Source organism: Solanum verrucosum, unplaced genomic scaffold, assembly GCF_900185275.1.
Source record: "Solanum verrucosum unplaced genomic scaffold, falcon-dt-bn FXZP01001070.1, whole genome shotgun sequence".
NCBI classification, from domain to species: domain Eukaryota; kingdom Viridiplantae; phylum Streptophyta; class Magnoliopsida; order Solanales; family Solanaceae; genus Solanum; species Solanum verrucosum.
Genome location: NW_026020062.1, coordinates 139,490 through 159,279, shown reverse-complemented (window position 1 = coordinate 159,279; position 19,790 = coordinate 139,490). Strand labels below are relative to the sequence as shown.

The 19,790-nt window shown below is 32.0% G+C and overlaps 1 pseudogene; it reads left to right on the top strand.

Annotated features, from left to right (window-relative positions):
• Positions 1-729: 729 nt before the first annotated feature.
• Positions 730-18,811, top strand: LOC125823405 (receptor-like protein Cf-9 homolog; annotated as a pseudogene).
• Positions 18,812-19,790: the final 979 nt, after the last annotated feature.

Sequence of the window (19,790 nt, the reverse complement as noted above, 5' to 3'; positions counted from 1 at the left end):
TCATGGGAAATAAATTAAGACATGGCATACACCTTCTTTTGCTTAAAAAAGTCGACACTACTTAAATAAAAGGACACTAATAATCAACTTGGGACAGAAAGTAAGACCTTAAAATCACAAGAAGTGCAAATCCAAACCAATTAATAAGACGAATTGTGAAAATAGACCGACATCAATTGCACAAAATTCTTAAAATGGTGTGATTTAGTCGGCTTTGGGAAAAACTTGCACAGTTTCCTCCTAAATGCCTCATATCTTCTTTTCTTATCAACTTCTAATAAGAAACTTTGTTCATACATCCAACCGACATAACATCAAGGTATTCTGTCGCAGTTATCATATGCAGCTCATACCTGCAGATTTATCACTTCATCACTTTCAGTATTTGTTGTTAAAATTTGAATTTACCAGAAAACACAAGGTGAAATGCTTACATGTGTATCCAGAGAGAAGAAGTTTGAAAAAGAAGAGAAACAGTTCCTGCTTTGGTTGTTAAGACAAAATGCATGTGTTATTACAAGTGTTGGGATTTTCATTTGAATTGACTTGAGAATGTGACTTGAATTGTGTGACCTTCCTGGAATTGTGTTATTAAATGTGTATAATAAATTTCTTTGCTTAATTTATGCTATATATACCTCATCAAAATTGATGAATATAAACACAGATCAAACATTTCTTGATTTCTTCTTTATCAACTTAATTAGTTTTGAACATTTTAGTGCAGAAATGGGCTACGTAAACCTTGTATTTTTTATGATATATCCCTTTCTCTTTAAACTTGTTTTGTCCTCATCCTCACCTCATTTATGCCCCAAAAATCAAGCTCTTTCTCTTCTACAATTCAAACACATGTTTACAATAGATCCTAATGTTTCTGGTTATTGTATCGGCATAAGAGGCCAATGGATTCAGTCATATCCAAAAACTCTTTCATGGAACAAGAGCACAGATTGTTGCTCTTGGGATGGAGTTCATTGTGATGAGATGACCGGACAAGTGATTGAGCTCAACCTCACTTGCAGCAAACTTCAAGGCAAGTTTCATTTCAATAGTAGCCTCTTTCAACTCTCCAATCTCAAAAGGCTTGATTTGTCTTATAATGATTTTTCTGGGTCGCTCATTTCACCTAAATTTGGTGAGTTTTCTAGTTTGACGCATCTTGATTTGCTTCTTACAAGTTTTACAGGTCTAATCCCAACAGAAATCTCTCACCTTTCTAAATTACGGGTTCTTCGTATCCGGAGTGATTATGGGGTTAGATTCGGACCTAACAATTTTGAATTGTTCCTGAAAAACTTGACCCAATTAAGAGAGCTCGACCTTAACTTTGTGAACATCTCTTCCACCTTTCCTCTAAATTTCTCTTCTTATTTAACAACTCTATGGCTTCCATACACACAGTTACGTGGGATATTGCCCAAAAGAGTTTTCCACCTTTCCAACTTAGAATCTCTGGATTTAACAAACAATCCCCAGCTCACAGTTAGATTTCCCACGACCAAATGGAATACCAGTGCATCACTCATGGAGTTATATTTGAGTGGTGTGAATTTCACTGGTAAGATACCTGAATTATTTAGCCATCTAACTTCATTGGTTGACTTAGTGATGAGTTCTTCCAATCTCTCGGGGCCCATTCTTAATCCTTTATGGAATCTCACCAACATAGAGGTTTTGGACCTTCATAATAATCATCTTGAAGGACCAATTTCTCCGTTCTTGAGATTTGGAAAGCTCAGGGAGTTCTCACTTAGAAATAACAACTTTGATCTCCAACTTGAGTACTTACCCTTTAACAGAAGCTGGACACAACTTGAAACGTTAGATTTTTCGTCCAATTACCTAACTGGTCCAATTCCATCGGGCGTTAGTGAACTGCAAAACCTACAATCACTCAGCTTGTCATCAAACCACTTAAACGGGACTATACCATCCTGGATATTCTCCCTCCCTTCACTATTTGATTTAGACTTGAGTGATAACCATTTCAGTGGAAAGATTCAGGAGTTCAAATCCCAAACATTGTTTTCCATTTCTATAAAACAAAATCAGCTGGAAGGTCCTATTCCAAAGTCATTCCTAAACCAGCAGGGACTATATTATCTTATCCTTTCTCAAAATAATCTTAGTGGACATATTGATTCAGCCATCTGCGATCTGAATTTGGGTGTGCTAAATTTGGGAAGTTGTAATTTGGACGGAACAATACCACAATGTTTGGGTGAGATGAGTGAACTTTGGGTTTTGGATTTAAGCAACAACAGTCTTAGTGGGACAATTAATACAACTTTTAGTAATGGGAACCAACTCAGAGTCATTAAAATGGATGGGAATAAGCTAGAGGGGAAAGTCCCACGATCTTTGATCAATTGCAAATATTTGCAACTCTTTGATTTAGGTAATAATGAGTTGAATGACACATTTCCAAAATGGTTGGGAGCCCTACCTGATTTGCAGATTTTAAACTTCAGATCAAATAAGCTGCATGGCCCTATAAATGATTCAAGGACTGAGAACTTGTTTGCTAAAATTCTAGTAATAGATCTGTCATCCAATGGATTCAGTGGAGATTTACCTGTGAGCCTTTTTGAGAATTTTCAAGCCGTGAAAATGATTGGTGAGAATAGTGGAACCCCAGAGTATGTAGCAGAAACATATTCTACTTTATAGTAGGGCTGGGCATTTGGTATTTCGGTTCGGTTTTGGTTTTTTTTTTCGGTTTTTTCAGTTTTCGGTTTTTATACAATGTGTACCGAATACCGAACCGAAATAATTCGGTTCGGTTTTTGTTAGTTCGGTTTTTTTTGTTATGGGCCTGCTTAGTGGGCTTTTTAAAATTTTGTAATTTTTTTGTTTATTTTATTTATATTTATTTCTTTTTACTTATTTTACTCTGTTTTTTAAATTATTGTATGATGAAAAGTACTAACTACGAAACTGTTGTTATCAATTATCATTGAAATTTGCCCTTGTTAATAAATTATAATTAAAATACTACTAAAAGTGTAAAAGCCAATAAATTATAAATTTAAATTAAGTACTACTAAAAATTAAAAAAGCCTTGTGAGTAGTTCCAACTTCCAAGTTCCACACTTGTTGTTATCATTGTTCTTTTTTTTCTTTCAAAAAGTTCCACACAATTACACAAATAGGCAAAGAGCTGTGATACAAATCTCTTTAACATTATTATAAAATACCATAATTTTACTCAATGAATGTAGGGCAACTCAATTAAACTATCAACCTTTAATTTCCTGAATACAAGGAAACATTTAAATCTATTTTTATCCCCCTCAAAAATTGAATCAAAATGAATGAATCCTCAGAATAATACGAAATGATGTGGCAGTTTTAGGCCAAAAAGGCACTATCAAATAGGCCAAAAGGCACTAACAAGTAACAAGTAACAATTTAACAAGTAAATAAACTTCACTACACTTCACAAATACAATAATCAATTGATCATGCCATTACACAACACAATAACAATCTAACAAGTAACAATAATGCACCAATGTAGTTTTCATGAGACCACTTTCAAGTTTCAAGTGCCAACAATAACAAACAACAATAATGAGCAACAAACAATGTAGCCTCTTCCATGAGACCACCTTCAAGTTTCAAGTGTCAACAATAACAAACAACAAACAATGTAGCCTCTTCCATGAGACCACCTTCAAGTTTCAAGTGCCAACAATAACAAACAACAATAATGAACAACAAACAATGTAGCCTCTTCCATGAGACCACTTTCAAGTTTCAAGTGCCAACAATAACAAATAACAATAATGAGCAACAATGTAGTTTCTTGACTTTCTTCCATGAGACCACGTTGAAGTCTCAAGTGCCAATAAAATTACCAAAACACTTACAAAACTTGGTACTTTACACCTTTCTTCATTGTCTCGACTTTGGACCTTTTAAAATAAAATTAAATGTTAGATTACTACTTTTAAGATTAAAAAAAATGATATGATTAAATAAATGACGTATTAAACTCACCACTATTAAATACTTGAGACTTGCAAGCCAATCATAGATCAACAATGGAAGAGTTTCTTCCACTATTTGCCATCTCTATAAATAAGAAAATCAAATATGTCATACAACACAATAAGTCTTTTATTTTTTCCAAAAACAAATAAAAAATAAAAAGTCTTACCAAGTTCAATTTTTTCAAGAAACTCCAAACTTTCTTCAACACAAATAGGCTTAGTTTCTTTTCTAAGCCAATCTTGAACACAAATAAGGCATTGCACACATTTGGGAGTCAATGAACTTCTAAAGGGATCAAGAATACGATCACCCGTGCTAAATGCACATTCCGATGCCACACTCAACATAGGAATAGCCAATACATCTCGAGCCAACTGTGAAAGTATAGGAAATCTAGGAGAATTAACTTTCCACCAAATCAAAATATCAAAATCCTCAGATTCAGGCTCTTGGTCTTCAAGAAGATATCTATCCAACTCATATTTAACACCTAAACTTCCAGAATCTTCCTTTTGTTTCTTCATGTAAAACTTAGTTCTCAAAGAATTTGTTTTCACATTTTGAGAAAGACCATAAGTAGATGAATCAGAGGAGTCAGATGAAGATGATTGATTTTTAGAACCTTTTGCATACTTACTTACATAGATCACAAACAAATTCTTTAAGTAAGCATTTACTTCATTATTCACTATATGTCCCTTTTCTTCCCCAAGTAATTCTTCAAGAGCAAAACTAACATACATAAATTTATGGGAGGATCCAAAACAGAAGCAATAAAAAGCATTTTGTTCATCTTTTCAGGAGTACCCCAATATTTCTTGAACTTTTCTTTCATCCCCGAAGCCATTTTACTCAAATCAACATCATCACTTGCCATACATACTTTCAAGTATGCATCAAGCTCACATATATCCTCAAAATGAACATTACAAGTAACATACCGTGAACCTGAAACTTTCAATGTGAGCTCATAAAAATTTTCAAGAAACTTTGTGATATTCCTCACATTAGCCCAATCCTCATATTGAATTGAACCTGCAATACTTCCATCTTCACAAACATCAGTAGCAAGAAAAGAATTAAAATTACCATCATAAAGATCAAACCTCTCAAAAGCCTTTTCAAATTTTTCTGCCGTGTCCAACATCAAATAGGTGGAATTCCACCTAGTAGGCACATCTAAAGACAACATTTTATCACATTCTATTTTTTTCATCTCAACACATTTCAAGAAGTTTCTTGTCCTTGTAGAAGATGATCTAACATATTTCACCATTTGTCTCACCCGTTTGATAGAAGGACCAATTTCTTTCAAACCATCTTGCACAATTAAATTAAGTATGTGAGCCATACATCTCACATGGAGATGCTTACCTTCCATCATATTAGTTCCCCACATATCTAATTTTTTGGACAACTCTAAAACTGCCACATCATTTGAAGAGGCATTATCAACCGCAACAGTAAAGACGTTGTCCAAGTTCCAATCAAGTAAACAATTACTAATACACTCAGCCAAATGCTCACCTTTATGACTAGTGATAGGACAAAAATTCAATATTCTTTTATGAAGCACCCAATCCCTATCAATAAAGTGAGCAGTCAAACACATATAATTGATTCTTTGCACCGAGGTCCATGTGTCTGTTGTGAGACAAATTCTTGGTTGTATTTCTCTAAAAGACATTTTCAAATTCATTCTCAATTCACCATAAACTTCATAAGAATCCCTTGTTATGGTTCTACGAGAAGGAATCCGAAACAAAGGTTGAACTTTACTCATAAACTTCTTAAAGCCTTCTTTTTCAACAAAACTAAAAGGTAGTTCATCCAAAATTATCATCTCAACTAAAGCTCTCCTACATAACTCTTGCTCAAATTTCCAAGTCTCTATCGAAGAACTGTTACTTTGAATATTTAACAATTTTTGAATGCCAGGTGCAACAGGCGGGGGCTTATACACTTTACATCGGTTAGTCAAATGTTGTCTCAGTCCACTTGTTCCATTTCTAGTTGTATTAGAAGCATAGTTTTGTTTACAATGTAAACACTTTGCTTTAACTAATAAACCATTTTCAAAAAAAATTTCGAAGTGTTGCCAAACAGTAGACCTAGGATCCATTTCTTTTTTCTTTTTTGTTTCCTCTATGCCAATTGAAGCATCATTGCTAGTAGTAGGTGTATTACCCGTAGAATCAGCCATACTTATTCGACTTTGATTAGCCACACCCACATTTGATTGATTTTTTTCAGCCATCTATATAATAAAAAAAACTATTTCACAATGAATTCACACTTAGAATATTAAGGAGCAAATAAGGAAAAGAAAATGATAATTGGATGCATTTTTTCATTGTGGTTTCTTTTTCTTTATTACTTTTGCTCTTTTTTTTTTGTCTGAGATTTGACCCTTTGCTAGAAAATAGTCAAATACATTATTACAATTATACAAAGGAGCAAATCAAAATAAAAAATAAAGTTTAAATATAAAAATTAAAAATATACAAATCTTAAATCTTTATTAGTTTATTTTTATGGATAGATCAAAATCCAAATGCACTAAAATATTCTCAAGTAATTGACTAAATGCAAGTTAAAAACTTAAAATTATTTTTATATATTTATAAGAAAAAAATACCTAAAAGCTGATGGTTGTCACCTGCCGGTCGCCGGCTGCTGCTGTGCATGGTGCTGCGGCTGCCTGAGCCCTGCTGGTCGACTAGGACTGGTGGCTGGCGGTTGCTACTGCTGTGCGTGCTGTTGGTCGACGGGACTGGCGGCTGCTGCTGCTGGTCAACGGAACTGGCGGCTGCTGGTTGTCGCCTGCTGGTCGCCGACTGCTGCTGGTTGTGTGGCTGCTGGCTGCTGCTAAAGCTTAGAAAGTTAGAATTTAGAAAAGTAAAAAAATTGAAAAGACCAAAAGGTTTAAAGAGTTTTGACCTAATTTAATTAAAGTTATAATATTTATTATTTAATATAATATATTTTGGTAAACCAAAAAACCGAAAAATACAAAAACTACATACCGAAATACCGAAAAATACAAAAACATACACCGAATACCGAACCAAAAATCGAAATACCGAAATACCGAAACCGAAATAGTTCGGTTCGGTTCGGTATTTCGGTTTTTCGGTGTTTTTGCCCAGCCCTACTTTATACACAAATTCTTTGATAGTGAAAGGGACTGGATCTTGAACTTCCTCAAGTTTTGACTACAGACATAATTATCGATCTCTCAATGAATAGATTTGAAGGTTCTATCCCAAGTATTATTGGAGATCTAATTGGACTTCGTACGTTGAACTTATCTCATAATAACTTGAAAGGTCATATACCAGCATCAATGCAACATTTATCTGTACTTGAATCATTGGTTCTCTCATCCAACAAAATCGGCGGAGAAATTCCACAACAACTTACATCCCTCACATCACTTGAAGTCCTAAATCTCTCTCACAATCATCTTGTTGGATGCATTCCGAAAGGAAAACAATTTGATACGTTTGAGAATAGTTCATACCAAGGGAATGATGGATTACATGGATTGCCACTCTCAAAAGATTGTGGCAGTGATGAAGGGGTACCACAAGCAACAACTCCATTTGGGCTAGATCAAGAAGAAGAAGAAGAAGGATATTCATCAATGATAAGTTGGCAGGCGGTTCTCATGGGTTACAGTTGTGGACTTGTTATTGGACTGTCCGTAATATACATAATGTTGTCAACTCGATATCCAGTGTGGTTTTCGAGGATGGATGTAGAATTGGAACACAAAATTCTTACGAGAATGAAGAAATACAGAAAAGGATATGTAACCTCCAGGTATTAACTTGATCTCTTTCCTTCAAAAGATTTATTTTTATATAGCAATGAATTTTCTATTTCCTTCATCCTTGAAGATCTTGACTTTTAGTCTTCTTTTTTAAAAATTGCAGCATTCAAGCCTAATATGTTGCGGTGAAGCAAATATAAGCCTTTACCATTCATAATCGGTGATGCTTATGTAGTGTTAGTATCATATGAATAAAGACATGATTTTTCTTCCTTTGGGACTCATCCATATTTGTTTTCTTTTCATCTTCTTTTTTATTGTTTATTACATGGAGACTGTTAGCTTGAGTTCATCCTAGCTATTAGTTGAGTAATTGGTCTCACCCGCAAGTCAGTTCATAAATTTATGAAGTTATTATCTTATCTTTTTCATAATTACATTGTTAGAGTGGGTAGAAGTCCTTCAAGCTCTTATCGCAGGCACTTGAAGCCCCATTGATTTCTATTTCTCTGAACTATGTCACATGACATCATCACACAAACATTGAACACCTCACTTTAAGTTCACAAAAATAAAAATCTGTAGTTACTAGTTACAGTGTTCAAATATATTTGTATACAGACTCATGATCGTTTTTCATCAAAAGATTGAAGAAACATCAGGAAACCATGGACCAAAGTTGCAGTCTGCTATCTTAGCAGTTAAAAGTTGGAGAAACAACCTCGGAATTAGAATCCTAGAAGAGGTGATACTGGAAGAACTCTTCCCTAAGTCTCTGATGGTAAAGTTATCTAATATGGTGGAAGGTAGATGGTACCGATTGAATTAATCGAGCAAAACACAAGCTGAAAAGGATCCTTTTAGCTGATTTTGATGAGTTGAGATTTCATCACCAAGCAGGCTCATCGACAATTTTGCAAATAAAAGCTGCTACAGTTATCAGCTCTACTAAATAATACCGTGGGCTGGAACCTTCTGTATTCGAGTAAAAAAATTAAATTGTCGAAATTGAACCAATGAGGGTTTCAAGGTAATAACTCAGTGTCCAAGAGTAGACTATAAAACGCTATTGCGCTTCTTCATTCAATTCAGAAAGAGACATTCGAGCCATTTCATTTGCTCATTCGCTTCAACATATCATTCAATTTTTTAGGAGAATATCTTGGCAAACCAAAAAGAGACATTCGAGCCAGTAAGGGAAACACTATTGAGCTTCTTCATTCAATCCAACTATTAAGTGAATAACTCAGCGTCCAAGAGAAATATAAACACAACGAAGAGGATATCGATTCACTTTCTCATTTTATTCAATTCTGTTTTACTCATTAAGTCTCGTACTATGTAGGACTCAAATTATGTAATGGTGAATTTGATTTTATTCAAATCTCATTTTCTAATTTAATCTATTTATGGATCCATCTCTAACAGATATGAGGTTCTTCTTAGTTTAGCAATGTTTGTTCTCACTTTTTTGTTTTCCTTGAATTTGTGATAAAATTGATTTTTCCTATGTTCTGTCCTAGAGTTTGATTGTTTTTTGTATGAGTATATCTTAATCTAGTTAAGTTTGATTAAAGTAAAGCATAAGGATGATTGAATAAGAAAAACAATTTTTCTCTTTTGTTTCTTAATTATTGTCCTGCTCAATTTTATCAAAAGAATAAAAATATCTTTCTTGATTCAAATTTCTAGAATTGATCAAAATTTTATTAGTTTTTCAACTTTGAACTAATTAGCATGGAGGAAAGATTTAACTGTGTGGGCTTGTGTAATAAATTCAATAAATTTGATGATAGATCTTGTCTTTTGTATTTTATTGTATAGAACGTTCAATATGTTCGAATTACAAAAGAAAGAGAATTTAAGTAGTGAAAGACTTATATCATAATTGTACTGGTTGAATCATGTTTTAGTTTGACTCGATGAAGAAGACTCTTGAATTTTGATTGAATATAAGAGAAGTCGACAAGAACTCAGAAAATTATGTATTTCTTTTTTCATGTATATTGTAATGGTTAAGGTATTAAGAAGGATGTGTGTTCTGTATTTTTTTCTCTCTTTATATTTTGTGTGTTTTTTCGCTATTAGACTTTTTAATTTAATTTTCTATGAATTTTTTATTGTCTTAAGTCTATATTGAGCTGAAATTAGTCATTTGTGACTTTATTGAAAATTTGTTATTTACTAATTGATGTTCCAAATTTACAGTTAGCTACTTAAAAGAAATTAAATTTAAACATTAAAATACGCCAATCATTTGGTGTTTTTCCTCATATTTTTAAAAATTTATTTGTAATTATTGTATTTTATTACTTATTATATGCAATTTTAATTAGTTTAACAAATCGATAAGAAAATCACATAGCACACACGTATAATGCACGTGTCCAGAAACTAGGATTCTTAAAGATTAATTTATAATTATTGAATTTTACTACATATTACACGCATGTTTTTATAGAATTTGAATCAGGGTTGGGCATTAATACTAAAAAAATAAAAAATCAAACCAACCAAATTTTTTGATTTTTCGATTCATATTTTCTGTAACTTCGATTTTTTGTTTGATTTTTAGTAATATAATTTTCGTATTTCGGTTTAACCGAAATTTATGCACTACTATACATACTATATCAGATATTATTTAATTATTAATACTTTTGTTTCCTTTTCTCCCATAGCATGCACTTAGCATTTAGCCCTTGGGTTTTCATTCCGAATTTTCAATTCCAATTTCTTCTAGTTTGAGGTATTTCATCCTACTAATAAATCGAACTGAACCGAATTACAAAAAATCAAATTGAATTGGATTAATCTGGTTAGGTATTCGGTATGACATATTCAAAAACCAAAAAATAAAAAAATCGAAATAAAAAAATCGAAACTGAATCGAACTATCGAATGTCCACCCCTAATTTTAATTGTTCTAATAGATCTATAAAAAGTAACTAAGGACTCACGTGTCCAGGAACTAGTTGATTTAAAATTCGAATAGTCCATATCTTTAAAATTTAAAAGTCATTCTCGTCTTTATTGATAAGTAGCAAATTTGAATTGTCAAATTTGGACAAATAAGGTTTCAAGGGAATAACTAAGTTTCCAAGAGTAGACTATAAAACTCGAGATACCCTCAATCACTTCATCATTTCAATTTTTAAAGTAAAATTAAGAAAATTATTTTTTGCAAAAGATTAAAAACAGAAAATCTAATGAAAATGTTAAGGGGGGTTCAGGGTTCATATTAAATGTTCTAGGTAAAGCACCTAGAACATTTGCTAACATGCGGTTATCTGGTAACTAACTATTTGGCTAAACGATTTTAAGGGAAAAAACATACTTTGTTTGAAGAAATAACAACTTAAGATTCGAAATTGCTTTTAAAGGGAAAGGGAGATAGTATAAGGATAGTACTTAAGTACTAGATATTTTAAGTCCAATAAAATAAAATAAAATACATTTGTTTGATTTTAACAGCTATGGCTAGTTCATCTTTAGGGAAATTGAATTAAGGAAAATCTTAGAATTAACTAGCAAACAAACAATTAAACAAATACGAAAACAAATAAAATAAAGAGAGAGAGTGTCTTGGGCCCAAGTCTGATTTTATGTTCGCTTGCACCAGCACTTGGGTCTAATTTTGTTTTGGGCCTTTGGCCCATTTAATCACTGGTACCTCCTAATCTAACATAAAAGAATCATTTTTCTTTTGGGTCTTAGGCCCAATTTTTTCATATGTCCTAAGAACTAACAAGTGATAATAAAATGATGGACAAATTACCGAAATACACACATTTTGTTTCACTTATTTCCATTATCCCCTTACTTTTAAAAATCTCCAAAATCCCTTATTTCTTTAATGTATCCAAGCTGCATATTAATGTATCTGAGCCAGTATTTAATGTATCCAAGCTACATATTATGTATCCGAGCTAGTTTTTAATGTATCCGAGCTACATATTAATGTATCTGAGCCAGTATTTAATGTATCCGAGCTAGTTTTTAATGTATCCGAGACGGTATTTAATGTATCCGAGCTACATATTAATGTATCCTAGCTTCAATTATTGTATCTGGTTCTTTTAATTTTTAAGGGATTAATGTAATTAGAAACTTATTAGGGATAGATTGTAATTTCATATTAAAACTATGGGATTTATGTAATTTTCCCAATAATGATTGCAAATAAAGGGCTTAGGCCCTCTCATTTTCATATATACTATGTGTATACTAGTGTATACAATCCCGTATCAACTCCAATTCTTGTTCGTCAATTTTTCGGAGAACCTATTCTTCAGTTTTACAGCTGGCTGACTCGATAAAGGTAGAACTTGAGCCTTCATGGCTCTCTCGAAATGAAAGGAAAAGACGCTAGGAGTTCATAGTGAACTCGAATAAATTTCACATGTAGCAAAATAAATAAAATACATAAGTAATACTCATAATAATTCATAGCAGAAAGTGAAACAATAAGACACTCTCGGAACAACAATCCAAAAAAAATAACAAATAAGACTAATGACATGCCCAAGCAGAAGAAGAAGAACGTGTACTGTTGGTATTGTACGCTGCTGCTGAAATAAAGTGGGCTAAGTCTTTGTATGATGGGCTGGGAATTGAGTTGTCTGCAAAGAAGTGGAAATGAGCTGAAATAGGATTTGGCCCAGAATTGGTTTTTGCAAAGGGTTGAAATAAATTGATTAGGAGTAATAGCTTAAAAAAATTTCAATCCTAACCAAATCGAATTCAATCGATGAATTTTGTCAGACGAATTAATACAAATTAATTAATGAGCTTCTTAATCTTAACGAAATAGAATAATTAACTTAATTATAGACTAAATAATTTAAAAATATAAACTATTATATAACTAAACTAATTAGTAAGATATCTGTTTTATTTAAAAATATATGTAAAGGGAAAATGACTTAGTTTTGAAAAATCGATTAAACTTATGGTTTAAGAGAAATCGGGTTTCCAAAAAGAACAGAGTCGCCACTTAATTTTTAGTAAAAAATCAAGAAAAAATACTTACGGTTTTCAAAAGATTTAAACAGATAAAATCAATTGAAAACGGGTTCGAGTTCAAATGTACATTCCGAGAAGGTGTTAGGCCCTCGGAATGCCCGCTAACTCGCGATTGACCGGCGATTTGACCAAAATGATTTTTTGACTAATTTTGAAGAGTTTAATAAAGTAAAAGAACTCATTCATTTCAACCAATTATGAAATTTTAACTAAGTAAAAAAAACTTATTTATTTATTTCTATTATTATTTTTATCAAGGGGAATAACTAAAAGAAAACTTTTAAAGGGAAAAACCTCAAGTGTTGACGGGACTAATAAAAAAAAATGAAACTGACCATGGAACATTAAAATATATATAAAAAAAAAATCTAGTATTATCTATTACTATTATTATTTATTATATTTTATTTTATTTTTATTTTTTTAAAAGGGAAATAAACTAGAGAGGGTTAATCCTAGAGGTAAGTAATTTCAAGCGACGAGACTAATAAGAAAAAATAACAAAGCTAAGTATGAAATAGTTTAATTCGGATATATATAAGAAGGGAGAAATGGCTATCTTCGGAAACTTAATTAAATTCAACCATAAAAATAAATAAAACGTTAGTCAATCAACAAATAGATGAACAAATAACTTAAGAGGAATATATTGAATTTGGGTTTTGCCCAAATTTCCCAAATCTGCAAAAAAAAGGAAGAAGTAATAATTCATTTGGGCTTTGGCCCTTTTTCCATCTTCCTTGCCCGTGATATACACAAAGTATGTATTTGAGGTGTACGCCATGTATATCGCTAATTCTCAAACTCCCGGATCTGTAATTTTTATTTTTAACTATGTATCTTTGCGTTTTCCACCTGTGTTTTCACGTTTTTGCCCTGTATATCATATTTTCTGACTGTATATTGGTGTATACAGCAGGTATATCGGTCTTTTTTCAGCGTTTCGGACGTTGAAAATTCAATTTCCAGCACTTATCTCGCTGTTTTCAACCTATACACCAATTTCGCTGACCCGGTAGTGAGGCCAACTCGAGCGAAGAGCAAGTTTGGGCCTTTCCGGCCCAAATCGAAATGCAAGGGGAATGGAGAAGTCCATGAGGATTCAAGGTAGATTCACATACACATAAAATAATTTGTGTTAGCTAAGGGAAATAAGACATAGGATCAGAAAGTAAAAAAAATGACACAAATAATAAAATCATGTTGGCATGCTTACTAGACTTGCTCCAAAGAAGAAAACAAATAAATTTCTCACCAATGTAAACTTGGAATAAAGCAAGAATAAGTTTAGAATAAATAGCACAATATCTCTACAAATGACCTTTGTTTCGGTAAATTAGGAAAAAAAATAACTTCAATGCTCAACCCCAAAATGAATAAATTATTAAGTTGATCCAAATTGCTACTTCCATTTATGATGAAACACATGAAAGAAAATGAAACTCATGTGTTATACATTAACATGAGAAGCACTTAAACTTTTAGGGAGAAGAGAACACAAGCCTTAACAAAGAGAGGAGGTTTCGAAATCACACGACGGAGTACACATGATTTAGAGTAAATTATTAGCACCCATGAGAATTTAAGAAAAAAACCTGGGCAGCAGTAGAAACAAAGACAAGTACTTGAACTAAAACTAACGTCATACGCAGAGAAACGGACTAATCATTTGAAATCTAATAGCAACTCAACTTAATGATAAGAAAATGCACTAACTACACCCCCATCACATGGTTCAGTGGATAGTCATACGATACATGAAGCAGGGGTGCTAACCAAAACAAAATAAAGAGAATATAAATGCGTAGACCCTCAAATATGCAAACATACGAAAACTCACTCTTTAATCTTTCGGAAAGAAAAGCATTAGTAAGCTTTAACTTAATCATTTAACGAAAAAACACAGGATCAATACTTCTATTATTTTTTTTATTTTATTTTATTTTTAAAAAAAAAAGACACAAAAAAAAGATCCTAACGACACGCGAAAACCCAACAATGGAACACTATATTTAGTTGAAAGTAACAAAGAGCAGAAAACAGCATGCATATCAGATTATGGAAGTCGAAATCACCTATAGAAAGTGACTTCGACCTTCAAAACTAGGCCACAACTTCCATAGCTTACTAGTCGGGTCAATAGTGAACTAAGAAGATACCAACAACGAGAACACGAACTCGAGAGGGGGGGGACATCAAATTTTCAACGAAAAGCGAGACAAGCAATAGCCGTGAGTGCAGGAAGAACACAAACATCAATGTAAACTCATACGAGTATCAAAACCATTTTGAAAGCAAAGGATGAACAAACAGCAACGGGCCATACAACTAGCTTTATCACTAATTCGCAGCCAAACAATGAGTCGAAAATAACCAAAATTCCAATAGTGAGCAGCTCACACGGCTTACAAAATCGAACATCATCCAAGACGAGTCAGAATTAGAAGAAATTTACCTTTAGGAGAGCAGCGATTTGGGACAGGAAACGAGCAGGGACGAGCTTCTCCGATACCACTAAAATGCAGTTCCGAGAACTTGGATGAACCAACACAGCAAGCGATATCAAAGATTGAACAAAACCGAGATTCTCGATCCCTTTATGCCGTCAGAAAACTATGGCTTAAGTGTATTTTTTCCTTTTGTAATACTTTTCTCCCACTATTTTCTTAGCATAAAATTTTCGGAAAAAAAAATCCCCCTCTTCACAATGAATAAAAGTAAATATATAGAAGGGAAAAGTAGGCTTCCCCAAATGGGGGGAAAGGATAAAATCGAATTCAAAAGGCCAAAATTTGAAATTCAAAACTTCAAAACCTTTCACCCTTCCGGCTAAACCTCTTTTCTTTGAGATTTTGACTCATTCCGAAAGGGGAAAGGAGGACAGAGGCGTGCCTGCTGCCTGCTGTGGAGAGAGACGTTGGCAGCTTGCTGGACTCGGGTTTTTTTTCGTGTTTCGATGGGCTGCTGGAGCAATTTCTGGCGTTGGTTTTGCTGGGTTTTGTTTCTGCGAAAAAGAAGAAGAAGGTGTACAGGGGAATGGGGTTGGGTACCGCTGTTGGTGGGTTTGGAATGGGTATGGGATTATTTTGGTGGAGTGGAACATGTATTGTAATTGTATGGGTATGGGCCTTAAAGAATTGAAATCCAAAATATGAGATGACTATTTTTGTAATTGAATTACAATTGTAATCAATTTTTAAGTCAAAACTCTAGCCAAATTGAATTAGATTGGCGAACTCGGTTGATGACAAAAATAAGATGAAATAATGTAATTAATTTATGAGCTTTTTAATCTTAACAAAATAAAATAGTTAATTTAATTATAAACTAAATAATTCAAAATTATAGCCCTAATTTAAACTAAACTAATTTAGTAAAGTAATTACTAAAATTAAAATCTTTTTGAGACGGTTTTCAAATATTCAAGAAACACTAATTATACATATAATTACGAAATACTATAAAAATCGACTAGACTTACTTAAAGTAACCTCGAGAAATATTTGAATTTTATAAAACTAATTATTCTAAATCGTTTGAAAATTGAGAAGCTCGTGAATTAATTCATATCGGGGAGGGTCAAAATTAGGTGTCAACAATATCCAAACAAGACAAAATCTTTTTTTGAGATGATTTTCGAATATTTATAAAATGTACTAATCATATATAAAATTATGTAAGAAAACATAGTTATTATTTAAAAATTATAAAAGCAACTAAAATTACTTTATAATAACTTGAAAAAATATTTTGAATGTTATAAAACTGTTTTTTTCAAATCGTTCGAAATTGAAGAAACTCGATGATTAATATATATTGTGGAGGTCCAAAATTAGATATCAGCAGTGATAAAATTGATTTTCCCTATGTTCGGTCCTAGATTTTGATTGTTTTTTTTTGTCTTATAAGGTTGTTTATTCCACTACTTTGTATGAGTATATCTCAATCTAGTTATGTTTGATTAAAGTAAAACATAATGATGATTGAAAAAAAATTATATTTTGTTCAGTATGCTTGAATTACTAAAGAATGAGAAAAAAGATGCAAATAAGAACCAGAAATTTGAAGAATCGAGAGAGTACGTAATTAATTAATTTTACATCTTATCATTGTCTTGTATTAATTATTTTTAAATTTTATCCTTATCATTAAGTAATTATTATTTAAATTATTGGAGTACAAGTGGTCAAATTTAAAATTTCAAAGTAACATTAGTAAAATTAATTTGGTAAAATAAATATTTCATTAATATTTTTTGTAAGGAGAGCGCAAAACACAAACTAAACAAATATAGAAGCACGAAGTAAGTAATTCAAAACTTCCGATCAAAGAGAAAAAGATGTAGAGTACTACCATACGCAACAAGGAGTACCAGAGAGTACAATAATAGTTCCAATATTATTGACTTCATCATTATTGTAATTTTCATATCTTCTGTTTATCTAATTATGTCCCTTTTTTTTCTTTTTTTTCAATTTATGGTTCATCTCTAATCAATTTTGGAAGATTATAATTAATAAGATTAATGGAAGCTTGTTTATTTTTCACCATAGCTTAGAAGCTATTTTTCTTTTCCTTTTGTTTTCTTTGTCTTTCAAACATAACATATTTTGACTAGTCTCTGAGCACGTGTATCCTATATCCATTGTCACACAATCTTATAGAGAGGTGAGCAAAATACAACAAAGAAGAAAAAGTAGATTGTTGTAGAGAAAAGGAAAAATCAAATGACTTTACATTTTGGTATATTACTTATGTAAAGTGAAAATTAAAGATATGCACAAATGTTATTGTAAAAGTAGAAACTCAAAGGACGAACAAATAACGTTGAAAATGTGAAAAATGACAATTATGGATAATTATTACCTTTATTTAATCAATCTAAAATATAATATTCAACTTATGTGCACTCAATATCAAACATTACATCAATTTTGTTGGGATACAAAAATATTATAAATTACATTATGTATTCTACATGTATATTCATATAAGGGTAGTGGAAAAGACTGACTTATGATTCCATTACTGATAATGACTCAACTTTTTAAAATTCGCATAGATTTTTTGCGGAATCTGCTCACATGCAATAAACAGTCAAATCTGAACTGAACCTTGTCCCTCTTTTGTGTTTCTGGTGCGCAAGAAGCACACTAGTAACGTGCATTGCGTCATTCTATTGTGTTATAATAAAATACGATGGTAAACTTTAGTTATATTATAATAACTAAGAGCAAATGTTCAAATTTTGTACAAAAAATGAATTTGCTTAATTTTGTGTTTATTATTTAAACATAAAATGCTAAAGGAATAATTTTTAAGCTAAAGGGTAAATCGTAATCCAACTTTGAAGTAATATATAAGAATTATTTCATTTTAGACAATTAACTTATTTTATTGGTCATCCAAATGAGAATTACAAAGCCCCAATTAGTTAGCTTTGTCAAATATAGAGAAAAAATCCCAATCCATTCCTAGTCTCCCAATTAGTTCTAAGTATCTGATTCTAGGAGTGGCTCCAACATTTATTTATTTGTATACACTATTGTTAATTTATATAAATGGACTTTGCCAGGGATAATTTATCCGTCATTTTAGTATAAATGGTGAGATAAATAATCTTGAAACTAATTATTTATTTTAAAAGTCAAGAAAATTACTTGCAATATTATGTCTAGGATTTTAAAACAAACAACCAAATTAAAAACGTACAATTTTTTGTTGCAATCCTAATTCTAATGTTATAAGGAAACGGAGAGGCAAAAAGTTTAGCCGCTAGTAAGAAGATGAATTTTGTCGGAAAAAAGTATCAATTCCTCATGAAATAATGTTTGAAATATTCTCATGGCTTTTTTTTTAAGTCGTTAATGCATGTACGTTTCTAGATCCTGTAATTCTCTTGTATTCGATTCAAATTTTGTGGATATCCATAGTTGTCGTTCTATGACCCGTCCTGGTGGGACAAAATTCCTTATGCATGGAGCAGGAGGAGTTTGTTACACTGCTGATTAGCAAAAGGAAGATGGACAAACCTCTACTTTCGACCTTGTTCAAATTGATAGTTTTGATGAACTTCCCTTCAATATCCTGGTAGATTCTTGTTTGAATTGTGTTAATGATTTATTTTGCATTTGGGAACCATTATCTATGCAATCTGCTACAATTTTAAACGCCAATACAAGAGACATAAGATTTCTTCCCAACCTAAATGATGATTTTTATCCCCTTCACTATTTGTTAGGTTGTGAGCCAGAAGAAAAGAAGTATAAAGATTTATTAATTAAATGACACAAGTATATATGCACCTCATTTTTAATGAGAGATATATTCACTCTAAATCACAAAGCTGAGGGATATATTTTATCTTTCTCCCTAGTAAATGTCTTTGCTTAATTTGTGTTATACATACCTCATCAAAATTATTGAACAACAAAACAAGCAAAGATTTCTTGATTTCTTCTCTACCAAGTTACTAGTTTTGAATGTTTTACTGCAAAAAGGGGCTATAACGACTAGTCCATTGACTTGAGAATATAAAGTTGGCAACTCAAAATTTGACTGAAAGTGACAAGGTGACCTCATAATTGGGTACTCCAAAACAACAATAGTAAATTTTTCTTTGTTTAATTTGCGGTTCACAATATACCTCATTAAAATTACATTCAATTTATCACATCTATTGGTGGTTTACGGTATTTGTCTAGCTGGACTTAATGAATCAATCCCACCAAAAATTGAAGTGATTTTTTTTATTGAATTTCTTTTTTACCTTTCAAGTCATGGTGCATACACAGCTAACACTCTTATCTTAACTAAACAAGCTTTTTTTTTTTGAATTTTCAAATCAATTGTTTTGTCAAGGTCCATACATCACCATATACTGTTATAGACTTTTCTTCTTTTTTTTGTTTTTCTTCTTAAAAATTAATTGATTAACTAATTATTTCCTACTTGAGTACCTTTAAATTAAAGTTAATCTCTACACTTTGGC